The 17615-nt window shown below is 38.6% G+C and overlaps 1 protein-coding gene across 3 annotated transcripts in view; it reads right to left on the reverse strand.

Annotated features, from left to right (window-relative positions):
- Positions 1-17615, reverse strand: part of LOC135469135 (chondroitin sulfate N-acetylgalactosaminyltransferase 2-like) — a 32005-nt gene that overhangs the window by 6726 nt on the left and 7664 nt on the right. Inside the window, exon 1 of one of the 3 annotated variants that reach the window (XM_064747689.1) lies at positions 2164-2264. The exons of the other annotated variants lie outside the window; for them this stretch is intronic. The gene's annotated coding sequence lies outside the window, so the exon portion shown is untranslated. Of the gene's footprint in view, positions 1-2163; positions 2265-17615 lie in introns of those variants that run through there. 3 annotated transcript variants of the gene reach the window in all.

Raw genomic sequence — 17615 nt, forward strand, 5'->3', positions numbered from 1 at the left:
CAATGTAATTCAGATCCAAAATAACAGACTTTGAACATTTACCTTAAATTTGACAGTAAAAAGTTTGAAGCTTCTATCTGAAGAGAAAGGAGAGAGCCATAATTTTTTCACAAATGAATGATGAAGAGGAATTCCTGCAGATTTTTAAACCCTATCTTTCCATCTGCAGTACATTTGTTAAGAAGATGTACATGCACAAATACACATCCAAGAACTACAACAACAGCAATCACATCAGGAACAGCACATTTGATTCTAGAAATTCACATTCCTTGAAGGTGAAAGGAATGTGCTTTTAGATGTCATTTAAGATTGTACCAGTGATGATACCAGTGCACCATAACCAGCCGCAGCAGCAAACACTGTACACCCAGCCTTATAGCAAACCAGTATACATACAAGTCTCAAAGAAGCTTATTCTCTTGTAATTTTCTTGGCATTTCTGAAAACTATCGTATCTGCAAGAAATACCATGACTGATAACTCTGGCGCCAAAGTACTAGTATTAACAGCTGATACACCTATTGCAGTTCACTTGTTGTAGTCTTGGCTCCCACATCAGACAGCTTACCTCAGCTGCTACAAAGTATGAACACAAACAATACAATTTGGGATCACAGCTTCCCTGGGAAACACCAAAGTTCAGAGTGTTGCCAGCATGCATTACGTAACCTCCGCAATCCTTGAAACAAGTACAACTACCTCTGTGAAAAAAACAGAGTTCAGAATGTGATCAACATGTATTATATAATCTCTGCCACGGCTAAATAGACTGTCATATTAAGAAAATGTCACAGGTACATGTATATGTCATGCAGTGACAACGTTATAAAGTCAGATCATTTCAGTCGGTCGTTATAGTGACCCCTTTGGATTATTTAGAAAAATTTCTTAAACATACCTTTGCATACATGAGGAACATTTGCCAAGTTATAGCTCCAAATCCTATGATATTTCTGAGATATGGCCCTTTACAAACACTATGTACTCTTCTCGACAGTCTTGAAATGCTTATTTGTTCTGGAAGCATTTTTAGATGACTAATTTTCCACTCAAGCAGGACAGAGGTCTGGAAGTCCACCTGCAAGGGTTTTCCTACCCAGGCTTTCACAATATGGCCTCAGCAAAGTAATATATTCTGTGCTTTTGAAATAATAGCTCTTAACATAGCTTATTCAATGTGAACAATGACAATGGTGGTCATATAAAATGCCGAACAAGGCCTAACTTTGTAATTTAATCTTCTCCAGTCACAAACTCTGTTGACAAAACCACCAACAATAACACAGTCCCCATTACAAAGCTTGGGAACAGAGAGAAATAAAATACAGGAAGACCCTCCCCCAACCCATCCTGGCTCAAATCTACTTTATATCTCAATTGTTATAGGTTATTGGCCGGATGAGAAGTGGTAACTATTACATTTGCAGGAAGTACACAGATGGCAATGATTCACCTCAGTGTGGGAAGCATGGCAAGTGCAACATAGTCCCTAATACACACATTCATCTTGTCTTAAAGCAATTTATAGAATTACATGTATTTCATTTATATTATAAAGTACGGTTTATTGATGCTGCATGTTAAACACACGATATAATTTGAAATACACCTCAGGTGGTTGAAATTTATTTATTTTTTAATTTACTTTAAATCAATTGTGCTTAAGAACAATCTGATTCATGCAACTATTTAACCACTTGTAAAATCTACTATATGCTACAGCAGTAATACTCAGTTTACCACAACAGACACTTTTGAGACCCAATAAACAAGTAATGGGGTGTCATCACCAGTAATGATGTGATGGGCTTTATCACTGTCACACAATAAACTTTCATTTTGCCGTGTTTACATGGTGATACTCGAAACTACCTGTACATGGACACGTGCATGTATACAATACTAGTATGTACGCCCAAATGTAAGATTCATGCATCCTTAATTCAAATATATCACTGGACAATGAGTTTTTTTTTTTAATTTTTTTCTTTCTGTACTAGTTTCAATGTAATAACATCTATGGCACACATGCCATGCTTTCCACTTTGGTATGACATGCATTCCGGATATTAAATATTTACAGTTCCATTTGATTTTTCATTGTTTTTTTTTTTGCTCACTTCCTTTACTCCTATAATAAATTAATGAAAGACATTTTACCTGGGCAGCCTGACCAAACAGAACAGATGACCTAATGGGCACATCATATCAACTGTAACCAGTGTAATGTGGTGTAATCCATCACACAGCTGGAGAACCATTGTTCCAGAACACACCGTACTGGCACTACTGTAGACACATGTAGCAGCACCAGAGAGTCAGCATGGTGTGGTACATTGTACACGCACCAGGAAGCCTCTATATTCTTCCAGATATACCATAGGCGGGTTTCCTTGACATTCAGTCAAACTGTATCGGCTGATCTGATTGGATGCGGCAGTGTTTACTGGCGGCATTGCCTGTTAGTTATTGAGGCCATTAGTGACATGTGCTGGGCTAAACTGCCTCTATCACTAGCAGAGAGCAGATCTAGAGCTGGTGTTCAGCTGTGAGCTGTGTATAGGAGCAATTCCCACAGATAACCTGACTAATGCCTTTCATACTCTGTCAGACACTTTAATTTGATTAGGTGATATTCCCTTGTAGAACATACTCAAGCCATAGATCAAAGTCCAGTGTGTAACTAGAAGTGGCTTTAATTTTTGCCATACAGCAAAACTTGATTTCTTAGGTTGAGAGAGGAAAGTATTCATCTTTGAAAGCCTTAAGTTCAGATAAGAACATTTTTGTAGCATTCAGTTTCGATCTTCAGGTACTTTTCACAAGTAAATCAATTTCAACCACACTCTTAGTTTAACTTTGAAACAAATTACTCTATTTCCCCTAAAACGTTTAGCATACTTTGAGTGACACACTTTGCTTTATTCTGATTCATTCCTTAATTCGATAGGGCCAGTTTGGAGTTTTTGTGAAGTTTGATTTTTTGTTTTCTTTCCTGAAGTGTTGGCATTTAAAGTCTCATTTTAAGGCCTTTATGTGCTTTTGAATGTGCATACTGTTTCCAAGCTTTAAGGGAAATACAGTAGCTTGTTGTCTGACATCTCACATCGCTGAATGTAAACAGTACAGGCCCATGTACTGTAATTCTTCTAATTTTTGGGGCATCTTGTGACTGTTTTTAGACCAAAAGAAATATTAACTGCAACAGGAAAAAACAGTATTTTTTTCCCCACTTGGCTAGGATATCTAATAAACAACTTTACATTTACATCTGCTTTTCTGAAAAACTAATAGAGAAATGAGATACTTGTGTGCTTTAAGCACTACCAATATCTCCTAAACAATGGAAGGAATATGTAAACGCATATGATTATGTACAAATGTTACTGTTTATACACACATCACCCTTTCCCGCTCATAAATTACCCCGGGCTTCCTTTCCACAAGAACCTTTTTGGCTACATTGGCAATTATTACTGTAACAGTTCCAGGCTATGACAAGAACATCAACACAACGCCAGCAGTTCTGAGAAAGTCAGGTTTTTTTAATCCAACACTTTTTCTGGATTACATTTGCTTCCTGACAGGGTCTGTATGAATAAGTTAACATAAGAGCTACCCTAGTTCCAGAGGATCCCATGAGGTCACATGACAGGATGTTATGTTTAGATTCTCAGCTGTCTTCAATATATTCATTGTTGTTGTTGAGTCATGAGAAAAGAGACAGGCTGTGTGCAATTGTCTCCTGAGTCTGGATTGTTACTAATAACGTCACCTATACCAAGTAACTAAGTGGCAGTCAGAACAAATAGCGAAAGGCAAAGGATTTTTTCCCTACCCTAATTCTTGAACCTTTTCAACTGCTTCTGCAACTAATATTTTGAAACATTCCGAGAGAACTACGGGGTGTAGAGAAATAATTTGCACAGTTTTATGAAATTTGCATCTTTAGTGACACAAACAAATCATTTTTAGCTTCATTTTCATAATAACTACATGTATGTACATAAATTCCATAGAAAATAGTCTTTTAGAGGTTGAGAAGGTTGAAAATTTACAGTATGCTTCACCAATGGCAATTAAGATTTATTTGATTTATTTCTTTGTTTGGTGTTTTAGGCCGTACTCAAGAATATTTCACTTATACAACGGCGGCCAGCATTATGGTGGGTGGAAACTGGACAGAGCCCGGAGGAAACCCACAACCATCCGCAGGTTGCTGAGAGACCTTCTCACTTACGGCTGGAGAGGAAGCCAGCATGAACTGGACTTGAACTCAGAGAGACCACACTGGTGAGAGGCTCCTGGGTCATCATGCTGTGCTAGCGTGCTAACCAACAGAGCCACGGAGGCCCCTCCAATTAAGAGTGAGTGAGTGAGTGCTTGGGGTTTAACATCGTACTCAACAATTTTTCAGTCATATGATGACGATCCAATTAAGAAGTAGAAGACATCTTAAACAGTCTACAAATACATGCCTGCCCAAATTTTTATGTAAAGTACAATCAGCTTATGCTATCCAATGCTATTACAAGTACACCACCTAAATGACTTTCCAAATCAAAACATTCATAAAAGGTCAACTTTATCCTGTGTGTTCCATCATGTGTATAGATACAAAAAGCTCAAGGTTTAAACAAGTAACCTTATTAGTCAAGTGAATTTACTTCCTCAATCATGCTTGTACCATTTATTTATTTATTTATTTGACTGGTGTCTAACGCTGTACCCAAGAATATTTCACTTATACAATGCAGGGATTAAAATGTTTGGCATCTTAAGCTCTTCAGAATATGACCTCAACAAAAATTGGGGTCATCCAACAGGATTTAAAAGTGTATTAAATTTTATTTATATGTTTGTAAAAAAAACCACACATGAAAGTAGATAAAATACAGGAAACCATCACATATGTGTGAAATTATGAATATTTACACATGGCATCTTTGAGATGACCTGGGCTCAATTTGAGATCGTCATTTTTATTTTGTGCTCTTAAAAATGAGTGGATGACCAAACATTTTGATGCACCTATAGATGGGAATTAAGTGTCCTTTACATAACTTCAATCAAAATTCCTTGATAATTGCTGTGCATAAAATTTTCTGAATTTGCAATTCTGCCCTCCATATACATGTGACTTGTTGACTCTTCACAAACTTTGATAATACATTGGCAAGTAGGCTGCAGTAAAATGAACCTTACCACAAATGTTAACCTTACACAAATTACACAAACCATTTCAATCAAATTCCTTGTTAAGGTAATTACTACCTATCAAATCAGAATTCCCCTCCTTGGGTGATGTGTACACAAAATTTGACAGTGACTGACCCATTAAATGGAACAAAACTAGACTTAACCAAGAAGGTTACCCCCACACACAGGGACAGACCCAACAGCCCCTTCAAAAACTACATACAATGGCTAGGAGATAATTAATGTATAGATAAACAGACAGTTGAAAATGACACGTTTCAGTCCATTTGAGATAAAAATTTACATGAAGTGAGTTTCATTTAGACTTGGCCCTTAATCTTATCTCTGACAGAATGTCAACAGATATAACTTTAACACAATCTCCAGATGCTTCATGTAGCTGCTCACTTGGATAAGGAGGTCTTTGGGTCACTAACACAAGCAGCTGGAAGTCATCAAGGTGACTGGTAACAAAAAGCCTACAGCCCTACTTAAAATACCACTTTTTACATTTAAAGTTTTCAAGCATATGAAGGCAAAACAAAGACATCGCTACAAACAAGAAGTATGACAAGCCACCAATATGATTTGTATCTATGGTACAGACGTAGTATGAAACTACACTGCAATAAGGTCAAGGACAAGGATTTGATCAGCTGAGACAATAAATTAACTAAGATCATGATACACCAATGCTGTTCAGTTGTGACAAGGAAATATATTGCAGAAATATGTTGTGCATACTTTTGACTGATTGACGATGTTTAATACTGCACTCCTCAATATTTCAAAAATGACAGTCAGTGTCACTGATTAAAGATACCAGAGTTCACGGAATATACAACTGGCACATGGCAAGTAACTGACCAGCTTATTCACAACTGAATCTCATCTACAGATTTTCACTCACAGTGTGGATGTATATTTAAGTCCACATAAACAGCCTCGAAAGTACTTCTCACCTATTATTTCCATCAAGATTTTAAGTGAATGGACAACTTTGCCCAAGTTTGTCCAAAAGACAGTTTATTCATCCTAGTAAGTCTAAAACATGCATACTGCCACTAAGGCTGGAAGTGAATCACCTACTTGTATGTTCAAGTGATTGAAAGACAAGGATCTCAACTGCACAGCAACCTCCCTCACTTCACAGTTTACAGTGTGAAGGCATTAAGGATTCTGTTATGTCTATCAGTGGTTTACACATGTAAGCACTCATTCATCCAACGGGTTCCTTTTGTGGGTCTAAGAGTATAAATGCTATTAAGTTAGTGTACATCTGGAGCCAAATTTTAAGCAAAATATCCAGATAGCTCTGAATGCTCTTTTATTCATGTATATCCCAAGCAATATCCTAATGCACAAAAAATGAGGATGATCTGAGCTGTTGGTTTGATTTTTAGCTGAAATGTACTGTTAGACCACAGACCAAGTATATTGTAGCCCTAAACAAAGTATGAACCTGGCCAATGTAAGCTATTCACCACCATGTCCCAATTCTCCTTCTGAATTACAACCTGTCTGTAATTAAGTATAATATATAGTGGCACGTATACATGTACATATGCTGCTAAATAAATTCAAGATTGGGATATGAAATCCTGAGATTTATGCACTACAGATGAGAAAACAAACAGACTTTGAAGTCAGGGCCTGAGCATAATGGTTTTCATCTGTACACATAAACTGCCATGGAAGATACAATTAAGGTTTTTAACTTACAGTATCCTGCACCACACTCCTCACAAGCATGCAAAGGGACTTAGATTTCACAGAACATCTACCAAAGATCTTGCTTTAGAAGACAAAAAACCTTCACAAATACAGCTCAATACATAAAGGACTTAATTATTTACCTTAACATGATTTCTATACACAACAGAAGTGAAGGTTATGAATTTGTTAATTTACAACAGGACATTAACAATGGAACATCCCCTTCATCTTAATATGTCAAATCTGAGCTCCATACATGCAGTGCTTTTTAAGATACATGTACTCCCACTGCCATTTATCCATGAATATGGTATGACATTAGCTATGGCTATACTTTGTACAGGTGAACTAAATATGCAAGACACTGGATAATGCAAACCACAATACATGTAAAAGTTGAAGCTAAAATGAAATCCACAAACTCCCTTTGTATGGCCAAATTACAAACACATGCATGCTTATATAGGAAAATGTGACCATGGTATAGACATGGATACAGGCATGGACCAACCATCTTACACAGAATGAACAGCATACCAAGAAGGGAAATAGGAAGTATGGATACAATCACAAAACTGGAGGTAAATGCACTTCTACAAATGCACTGCTACCAAGAAATTCAATGTGGCCAAGTGATTGTTCAGCATACCGTAAGACTGGGAAAAAAAATGAAAATTAAAACAATTAAATTAACTGAAATACTTTTGCCACATTTCGAGCCACCAATTTTTGCTAGTGTAACCTCGGCTTAAGGTGATATTGCTGGTTGATGGAAAAACTGAACACTTTCCAGCTGAGTATTAGCAAGTGTGTTCACAGGGTGCCCTAGGAAAGGCTGGTCCCGTGAGAGATACCACAGGTAAAGTTCAGCCTTCTGCAAATGTCATCTCTGGTTAGATTGGAGTTATAACAACACACCAGTAGCATTCTCTGGAAATGGTAAATGTTAGCCTAACAATGTCACAACCTCCAAGCATGGATTCCATGAGCACCATTCCCACTATTACAACCCATTCATGGACCACACATGTTACTGGAACCTCGGTGGAATTACAGCCTTCATTTTTCCTCTAAGTTTAGCAACAATGGTCTGAAAACTGGGTTTGAATTCTTCCCTTGAGAGATTTGCCAAGATGAGCCAAATGATTAAGCACCAGAATGCAATGTCTACAGCTCTGTTAATAGCTATACAGAGGAAGGTTAGCAGGTACTTTTACACCAATCTGATACAATGCATGTTCTTATTCAAATATCAGTACTTAAAAACACGACATAATGCTTGATTAAAATAGTACTGTGTTCATGGCATCCAACAAATATTTTGTTTTTTTTTCCCCCAAGTCAGTCAGTCAGTTCGAGCATATAGGTCTGTGATATCCACTTCACACTTGATCCATATTACAACATAAGCCACAACCACAATTTCACTGCCCTTCTAATCAGCGCAGTCCTGCTTTCTATTTGGGTCAAGTTTAAGAAAGACGAAGCCAGAACAGCATGCAGTAAGACAATACATGCACCCTTATTGCAAGGCAATTTTCAGCTAAGATTACTCAAACACTCTGGTTTCCAGCTAGAACTCATTAATGACACAGTAACACAGTAACAGGAGCCTTGTCATTTATGTAAGTTCAGAGTCACCAGTAAATCTATCTAATGCCCAGAACAAATGAAGCCGTAACAGCCAAATGTCAGCAAACAGTTTTTAAGAGGATATTATATCAATACTTGTAAGACCATCTGCTTCCAAGTGATATGTCACATTAATAGTATTCAGCAGATCAGAGAAACCTCATCAAACAGTCTGAATATTTATGTTCTGCCAACAGAACTTTATTATTTCAAAACCAGGTGGGAATAGTGACCGAAGTTACATGTGGGAATGTTGCTACTTGTGGGACTTGTGCTCCATGCTTATACATGTGCAATTTGTATTACAAGCACTTTTGCAAATTACCAGTGAAGCACACTTGTAAATGCCACAGACATAGCCTCAACAGCTGATACTGACAAAACTTTTGAATGATTTATTTATTTGACCGGTGTTTTATGCCATACTGAAGGATAATTCACTTGTACAATGGCTGTTAGCACTTTGGTGGGAGGAAATCGGGCAGAGCAGGGGGAAACCCACAACCATCCGCAGATTGTGATCAGACATTCCCATGAATGGCTGAAAAAGGCTTTTAAATAATAGATTTCTAACACTCGATATTAATGTTGGTACTGGTACATGTATTTTTATGTAGAGCTGAGCTGTACTAAGGTCCACAGTCATTCAGTTTTCACAGACCCTACAGATAATATAAGAAAACCAGTACAGCTTGAAGTACAAAATGATAACACTGCATGAATGCACCTACAAACTGAGGAGATGACAAAGTGCATAGCAACCCCAATGGTGTGAGATATCCCCTTATGGGAATGGTCTTGACAGGGATGTAACTTCATCCATTCATTCTACTCCACAGATGTCCTATTGGGTAATTACTCAGATATCTACTGACTTTATCTCTCCTTCAAGTGACTATATAAACACAGGCCTTTGACAGGACTCTTAACACAGACTTCCACTTTATCCACTAGGGTGAAGTCCTGGACAATACTCAGACACCCTGTACATGATGTGAATGTAGACATTGCCCACACACCCCTAATACAACCTCTTCATTATATAATGTTCAGCATCACTGACAAAAGCCCTGTAACTGTCCGTTTAGATTTTCACCTACGGTTCTCAGTCACATCCGGATGAGATGAGCAGGCTGTTGGCTGTTCCTTCTGGCTATATTCCACGAGCAGTATCAACAAAAACATGTTCAGAGTTCCTTAAACAAAATTAACCAACACAGTAGAAGTGCATGTGTTCCGATTTACAGATCATTCTGTTTGAATGAACAAAGTCCCCACTAAATTGGGATTAACTTTAATCCCATCTGACTTTTTATTTACTTATTTATTAATTTGACACTTAAAACTTTAATCTTGTACAAAATCAAATGAGCTTCTCATATTACACACTGTATATATAAAACATCTTTATCTGCTGAATCTCTTTGAGGAAAATTTCCTGATTTTAAAATGTATTTATTTATTTCTTTTTTGTGCCAAAGAAAATGCAAAAAAAAAATTCAACAGTGTTAACCACAAATAGCATCAGGCCTGCCATCTGATAGCAGCACTTTAACTGGGAGGTTTCATCCCACAAAGACCAGCTAGGATTACAGTTTATACAGCTGTACCCCTGGGCTGACTCTGCCACAGCCCTGGAGGGAGGGGTGAGGTGCCAGATAACCCCCACAGAGATAGGCTAAAGTGGTCAGTTACTACAGAGTAGCAAGCCAATACATGTACATGTTCTTGCCTTATTGAGGGGTTTTCTGTGTGGTATAGCTCAGGGCAGGGTTCTAAACCTACCAGATGACAGAGGCAGATGGGCAAGTGCTTCACTGAACATAACATCTTCCCAAGAAAAGAGGAAAGCTCCTTGACAGTGCAGAAAACTATCCTTTCTGGCAGTGCAGAACACTCCCCACTGGGGCAATAAACATCAAAGTGGCAATAAACCACCTGGGGCTGAACATGAATGGTCATCTGACAAACCAAGAAATGTCTCATTCCCATAAAAGCAGGGTGTGCCCTGAATTATATATTCAATTATTTCTTTAATTCTTTTAAAGATTTCCATGAGAATTTTCAGAACTAAATAGTAATAATCACAACAATCCACTATAGTGTAAAAAACAAATTTAACCACATTACATGTGGATATTAGACAACTGTTTGGGGTAGCCAAAGAGTTATCCACACACGATATACCTGTTTCCTACGCAACAAATCCAGCACTAAATACCTCTGACCAAAACTCTGAATAAATAAATATAAATAAAAACTGACCACTAAAAAATCTAGAGGAGGAAACCACTGCAATGATATTGGCGCATAACAGTACAATTTCATTGCATTTGACATTTAAACCAGCCCCAACAGCACAGTTGGTAAAGTGTGTGCTCTGGGAGGAGGTAGATCCAAGGTCAATCCAGGGTTGGGTCACCCCAAAGACCTTAAAAGGGGATGTTGTAACTTCCTAGCTTGGTGTGCAGCATGAAGACGATAGTCCCACGACTGGTGATCCGTTATCAGTATAATGACTCGGGTGGGGCGGAAACTTGTTTTTGGTAAGTTGTCTCAGTGAAGAAGCACAAGATAAAAGAGTGATGGAAATTTGTCTTACAACAGAGGCACAATACATGCACTCTAAGGTCGTTGTCATATGATTGAAAAATTGTTAAGTACGACGTTTAACCCCAAGCACTCACTCACTCACTCATTTGATGTCTAATGCACTTTTTCAGCCATGTGGTTGCAACTGACATTGCAGAAAGAAACTTTTCTCCAATGTGTACAATATACATTACAACAAAATGGAACTTTCTCTGCGGCATGGTGGTAATTAACACACTCTAATGGTAGGCCTAAAACTGTTGCACATGTTACACTAACTGCTGTTTAGGTAAAACCAGAAAACAGCTGATATGCTTATATGGGACTGGTGGTACGATCACATTTCAACAAGGCATGCTTATCAGATTAACCTTCTGCATGCTTTACAGACACAGTTCACCAACAGAAGCCCCTCAGGTTACTGTTTAGAGCACAAGGTTATGTTATGTCAACTTCACGGTCTCTCAAAAAAAAAAAAGAAAAGAAATATTTTATAACACACTAAAAGGAAACACACTATCAGTGATATGTTTTCCCCCTAAATATGCTGAACAAGCACTCGCAAGGATTCTGCCATAGGATGGTGACTAAATGAAGAGCTGGAAGCTGTCAGGGATGAAATTCCGACAATGTTGCGCTAAACTTAGTTCTCCAGACCAGCGCGCCATTTCTGCATTTTTACATAACAACTGAGTTTAACTGTTTACAATGACAGTGAGCACATGCCAGTACAAAAAGCCAACTTACTATGTCACTATGCTAGAACATTAGCCACTCACCATTCCTGAGATTACATAAGACAGCTGTGGCATTAGGCTTTCAAGAACTCTCCCATACAGAGCTGATGATGGATGGGAAGCCTCTGAAAGGGGAACCTTCGGAAATGCCAATAAATAGACGCCTACAATGCTGCATGCCACATGCGTTCCTAAACTTGCACATGTGCATCCTTATGACCACTTGTTACCAAGTTGAATTCTTCAACAATATCTCCAGTCAATATATAAACCTGTACTTCATTCACTTTAGGACAAATGTTTTCAATTCTAGATATAACCACTGGCAAAGTTAGCTGTAGTGCATTTTAGGGAAAATATAACAAGATCAATGTTCAAAAAATTCTGAAAAGATATCCCACGACGGACTATTCTAACCCGATAGAAGACTAACATACATTCAGCAATAACTGTATGGGAGATTCTTATCTGGCTGGAAGTTAATGTGAAATCTGACTTGAAAACTTCCACAAAGTTGACCGAAGTGTCAAGAGATGCTTTTAGGAAGGTAGCAGCTTCCTGAGGGGTACCAATATTCCCCCCCTCCCTCCCCCCCACCCCTAGACATTTTCCCCTCCTGGGGAGGTGGACGAAATGTCCTACAATCGCTTCCTGAGGGTAGGTAATGGGGAGGGAAAATTAATGCAGTCCAAACCAAGCCTATGTGATTTATCTATGTGATTCCACCATTTTTGTCAAAAGGCATCAGTAAATTTTTTTATCCATAAGAAGTGTTACTTTGTGAAACCCTTTCATGGCATAGTTTGCCTTGATTCTGCCAATGATTATTCACTGACCGAATCATTCTGTTGAGAGTACTGAAGGTTACACTGATGTCTTCAAGTTAATGTGAATTACATGACTATAAAACTCCCACAAATCTGACATACGGTGTCTCACAAAAATTATACTGGGACATATATAACTATACATACAATCAGAGGGGCACAAACTACATGTACAATTAGGCTACAAAGACACATCTGTGTTGTCAGCAGTTGACTGGAAAACAACCCTAATCTCTAAATGCCAGTTTAACTTCTGCCACACAAATAGTTTTCACAGGTTTTATTTTGAATGGTTTGATAAGGAGAAATATTATTAGACACAGTTTGTATCTATCTGAAAAAAAAGCAGGCGCCTGATAGAGACGGTCACAATGAAAATGTGATTACCCTGAACATAAGCTATCTGTCCTATCACCAGGTACATACAAGAGTAGTGCTTTCACTGTAATTTTGTCAACATTTGATCAGAAATACTTCTGCTAAAGAGAAATAGTCTTAGTACAAGTAGGAATGAATGCTCTACAAATTTCAAAACAAAATCTGATATTCTTATATGACTGAGGTAGCACAGGAAGTATGGTGAATGTGATAGCCAGAGGTGCACATCCCTATCCAGTTGTCTATCTGCCTGCCAGTGTTGTAATGGTGTTCAGGCTACTGAGACAGCTTTGGCCATCAAGTCTACACATCATATCATAACCCTCTGTGCAGTGTATACAAGCCACGGGGTGAGTCTCATCTCCCCCCATCCCCACCCTCCAATCAAAACCAGATGGACTTCAGTTACTGGTATACTTGTAACACAGGAATTGTACCTATGTAGCTTCCTCCCTGCTAACAACATAGCCACCCTCATCCTACATCACAAGAAAGTGTGGAAGCAATCAAGGGGAGTTTATACTTGCACAATAATAGGGTAGAGTACTTCAGATGTTCTCAAGTTCCAAGAGCTAACGCATTTCCAGAACAGACTGTGTTCAGCTAGTTCAGACAAAATGAAATTTCTTGTCATTATTCAACTCCTGATGTTCTTAAATGATTGGTTACAATGCCATAACTTGCAACTATTTCATTATACTCATGTTCACATCTGGCTCATACACTTCCCTTGTCTTGTCTGCATTTCGTTTACAAGAACTCATTTGTTTGTGTTTTTTTCTTGTACAATATGTATACCACAATCCATTGTGCTATGTAACAGTATACTGTGCAGATGATTCTGCCAGTTCTCTTGAAACCTGACTTCAGTCAGAGCAAACACATACCTTACTAATTGTACTTGATGTCAGAAATTTATGACACTAATTCTAATAACAAAACCAAACACCAACATCTCACTGACATTCTGCAAGAAAAACAATGGAAGGAAAGGGGCTCTCAGAAATGTATGACTTAACTGAGTAAATAACACGCTAATGACAAAGGTAAGGACAGTATTCCAGCTACTACATAGCACTATACCTATGACATTAAAATTGACACTCCTATGACACACAACAGGGATGGTATCAGAATACCTGGAGGAAAACAAGACTTCAGAATACATCTGCAGATCATGTTGGTGGAACCTCACCTTGCTATGTACATGTAGGTTTGTATATAAGACAGTAAGCTAGTCTCCCTCATGATTAACCTATCTGACATCAGCAAGTAGGCAAGACGCTTTCACAATATGGTCTGGATTTCCTATCTAGTATTGACTGTAAAGTGAGGCATGATGTGTTGATTAAACAGCTGACAGACAGGAGCTGAAGCTTGGACTACTTACCATATACCTCTCCAGTTACTATCACTACCATGTACCTTTAGTCAATCTTACATCCTGGTCAGAAAGGTTTAGGCAAGAAAACTGTATAAACACCTTGCTCTCTCGATCTTCTCACATCACTGCTTTCTCTCCTATAAACCTCTTGTAAAATATATGGATTCCAATGGCAACTGTCATTTCAATCTTCTATCTTATATCTGTAGGGTATTTTGATTGTTATAGCTGCCTGGCTAAGTTTGTAAAGTACACACACCCATGGTGCATTGTTAGTTTTCGCTTCCGTAAATACCTGTCAAAGTCGCACAGTATTGTATACTTTGGATGTTTATGTTAATCACTCTGCTTTTGTTATTAACTATAACCAAAACATTGTATGATTTGTTTCATCAGCAAAAAGGTAATGTTAGTCCCACTGGAAGCACAGGAATGATATAGGCCTGTGTGTCTATGAGCAACAGGGGACAATTCAGCAAGGTCTAGGACACGGTGGTGTGCTGACACCCACCTTTTCCGCTCCTGGAAAATTTATACACTTAAACACATCATTTGGAAGCGCCTACATTTCGGCCTCATCCTTAAGAGTCGTAAGTTCATTGAGTGTTTCCTGTGCTGATTAACGGCGGGCCATCAATAACGAAGCAGTCCACAGAAACACTGGCATCTGTCCATCTCTCAGACCTTCGCAGGCAACCGGACTAAATCCTGGAGAGCAAGGCTGGGTCACACCTGTGTACTGGTTCTGTAGATGTAACAGCCCATTCTCTGTTGCCACCACATCAGACCAGGTCAGCGCACAGGCCTGGTCGCGTCACCGGAGATAGGAAGCTCACACTCTGCTTTATATCATTGCAATAGTAAATCTTAAAGTGAAAGACAGTACCTGACTGATGTTTATGTCCTCTGAAAGACTACTATTCAAAGTATCCTAAACCGGCATTAAATATTCTTTTACACTTTCTTCCACACAGTAAAACTTTATTGATACTTCGTCTTGTCACACTTCAGCATGTCTCCATTATCAACAGCAAGGTGAGTCACGTTTACTTTAATTCTTTAACGTCAAAGGTATTGACTATTAAAAAAGTGATACAGCTTTCTCGGAAACTGGACATACTGGCAGAATATTTCCTCCACTGCTTCAACTGTTCATACAGTAGGCTTACTGTATCATTTATACAGTTTACGAGTAGCCTGCAAATGCACGACCAGGATATTCTTGGTTCAGGTCGTAGCCTCTGGAGCGGTTGTGCTGGTGATTTCGACCCCTATTAAATGTTTACAAACTTACAATAGCGATTGTTGTACAACTGGATTCATGCTTAATTCTGACACAAATGGAAATAAATCTAAGCACCACTGAGGCTGATCTAGGCATTCAACTGTCACTGGACTTAATGCTTTAAATTTGCAAAGGTGGATTCTAAGATGAGAGCAGTGCTGACCTTGTCATCGAGAACATGGAGAAGGCACCTCTGCTTAAACGCAGCATTTCAATACCTTTACTGTATTTTATAAAAGAAAACAGAAAAAAACATCCCTTCTATGCAAGAAAGACAAAAAGCAAAATTTACATTCTTCAGTTAAATAAATTCAGAGAAAAAATATTATATCAAAAGAATCAAGTAATGTTAAGCGTTGTCCGATGAGATACTGTATTCTTATTTCAATAAACCTTCGGCATCCCTATTGAATCTTTCACTGCCTCTGACAGTTGTTCCTTAGCAACTGCACGCTGACTAAACGCTAACATGAACGACAAAAAATGTATTTGTATAATATGAATAGCGGGTCTAAGTATGGTTAAGGTCTACTCGGGAGATGACTGCCGTTTGGGCTGAGACGGTATGCTGCTGTCTTACATAATTTGTGCTATCGTCAATGAATATTACACCACTTGTAAATCAATTTACGTCTGTGGTGGGCCATAAATGATACACATCTGTCCCACAAAACCACAGATTTGATAAAGTTAATTTTAATACTGAGGCCATACCTAAGCCTTCTCTTACCCAGTTTTCAACTTTCCACCAACATTTTCTCGGAGTAATTGTTTATAATCAGCCTCAATGAGTAAGGAAGGCAGGGACTGTCAGGGGGTTGTCTGACCTTTGTGGTGAAGCTGTTCCCAAGGCAGACCTCAAACAAGTGCACATGCTGCCTGTGAAACCAGTGGTAGTGTGTGGGTATGTGCTTGAAACAATTTCCACTACACAGATGTCTGACATTTCCTATTCAGTCACAATCCATTGTAACAGCCAGTCTTAATGTGGTTGTCCCGAGATGCTAATTAAGTCTTAGGGGAGTCACATGCATGTGAACTGATTAGAAGCCGTGAAAAAAAAACAAGCATTTCCACATGCATGTATTAAAGTCAATATTATTTTGAAGGTGTCTCAAACATGTTCAGTCCAGAATTTGATCGCAATTTTCTGGCATTAACTTCAAAGGAATTCTCAGCTTCAATTGCACAGTTCTCACATACTCCCCACTACTCAAAACAAAAGTGACTGAAAATGACTTCTGTATGTACATGTATATGCTGGTATAGTGGCTATAGTGAGAGTTAGATCCACATTTGATCTGTACATATATGTCTAAAGCTTAAGGTTGTAAGAAAACACCAACTAATGTTGTAGGTGCAGTTATTATGAAGATCGCAAGGCTATGATTGTTCAAAGAAACATAGCAGCTAATTAGGAAGGTACTCTAACCTTCACTTTTGTCTCACAGACCACCATGTGGTACCCGCAGCAGTACAGATTCCTGTTATAGTACCATGCATCTCTAATGCTGTTCCGCTGCCCTCCTGACTTACATGCCAGTCCACAGTATCTAGTCATTAGTACCTTACCCCGCTCTCAGTGCAGATTGCCCCCTCAGTAGAAGTGCTGACAGCCTCCTCACACAGCTCAGCACTAGTACCCTCTCTACAGTCCATACTAAGGCCACAGCTGTATCCACCCCCATCCACATCTGCTCCTCTGTCATAGGGGTCAGCCCATTCACATGAGAAGGGGGGACAACTGAGATTTTGATAAACAAACCACAATCTCACAAGAGATAGTCACAGATCTACATAGAAAATTCCTAGCATCTTCTTCACCTCCCAATTTATCACCTTGTATACACAATCTAATGTCT

Source organism: Liolophura sinensis, chromosome 1 (assembly GCF_032854445.1).
Source record: "Liolophura sinensis isolate JHLJ2023 chromosome 1, CUHK_Ljap_v2, whole genome shotgun sequence".
Lineage (NCBI taxonomy): Eukaryota > Metazoa > Mollusca > Polyplacophora > Chitonida > Chitonidae > Liolophura > Liolophura sinensis.